This window comes from Trichomycterus rosablanca, chromosome 16 (assembly GCF_030014385.1).
Source record: "Trichomycterus rosablanca isolate fTriRos1 chromosome 16, fTriRos1.hap1, whole genome shotgun sequence".
NCBI lineage: Eukaryota > Metazoa > Chordata > Actinopteri > Siluriformes > Trichomycteridae > Trichomycterus > Trichomycterus rosablanca.
This window is the reverse complement of record NC_086003.1, coordinates 5,570,444-5,571,996: the sequence shown is the minus strand read 5'-3', so window position 1 is coordinate 5,571,996 and position 1,553 is coordinate 5,570,444.

Sequence of the window (1,553 nt, the reverse complement as noted above, 5' to 3'; positions counted from 1 at the left end):
CTCCACACAGAAAGGACCCGGACCGCCCCAGCTGGGGATCGAACCCAGGACCTTCTTGCTAACCAGTTTATAAAAACATGAAGGACTTGCTGTTAATGTCCTGGTACCAGATATCACAGGTCTTTTCAAATCTCTTGGGGTAAATGACTTTGCAGTTCAGAGCTGTTTCTATGGCATATTAGGTAGGTGGTCCTAAAGTTTAGGCTCAGTGGTGGTTATTAAATAATAAATGGAAAAGTAGTTCAATACTTCTATAGTTCTCCAATATTATAGCAATATTATAATCGCATTAAAATGAATGGTGTCGGTTTAGTGATTCAGTAGTTGCTTAACAATTACTAGTTTCTCATAGCTAGTTTGTCAGTTACATGTGTTTAGCGAGTGATGTATTATTGAGAGTGGGTCTGGTACATAAACAAGTTATTTTGTTTCTGAAGTATATAGGGATGTACCAATTCATCTAGGGTTTTACAACAGTTCACTATCCTAAAGTGTCATTTCGCACTCCAGCTCAGTAGGTGGCGGTAATGCACCTGAAATCGGTTTGCCAACCGCCATTACTCCGAAAGAAGAAGAAGAAGACTCTAAGCGTGTTACACAAGTGACTCAAGCTTGGAAGCCTCGGTACCTAATATCTCATCTCTAGCAAAGACAACTGCATTAGTTTTTATTCTTTGTAAGCAGTGGAAGCTGGAGAAGCTGGAGAAGCAGACGCGATATGAAAGGAAACCTTACAAAGGCAAACTCAGCTAGGATCTGTTAACAGTATTGATGAGCTAAGTTGGTTGTGAGCGGGTGGAACAGCGACCATGTGGCTCTTGTATCAGTAAATGTTTGTATTGTTGTTGCTGCTTATTTTGCACAGAGAGTGTTTAGTTTTTGTGTCTGTGTCTATTTACAAGTATAAATAAAGTACATATATTGAAATTTTACATAAATGTACTTGATTATTGTCCTGATTTACGCACACGCTTAAAAACAATGGTTGTTTAGTCGAGACGATGGTTCATTTGCATGTTTAAAAGCTTCTGTGTATTATGAAATGTAGGGTTAATTATGGTCGGAAAAAGAAATAATGTAACCACATTTAATGTTAGTCCATGGTTTTGTTTTGTGTCCTTGATGCCACTTAAATCTAACAAGCATATATAGATATAATCAATCTCCCTGAACTTTCTTTCATTTCTGACAGAAGAGTGTAAATCTTTGAATACTTTGCTTTGCACATACAGAAATAGGGGAAATTATATGGAAATTATACATAATTAAGCACTTTACGCAAATTCACGAAACCACCCTACAGCGTAGGTCAGCTTCGTGAATCGGAGCATGCGTAGTGGGGTTTCATTCCGTCTGCGCATGCGTAGTGAGGCTCTCATTCCGCGTTTGTGTTTTAATTAACAAGAGCTCTTTTCTTTTGACTTTGTGCTTATGAATGTAAACAGAATAGCATTTATTTTTTTATTTTAAATGAACAAGGACACATATACTCAGTCACTATTAAAAATGTACATGTTTGTTCACTCAACAAACACAACTACGAGTTGGCCGCT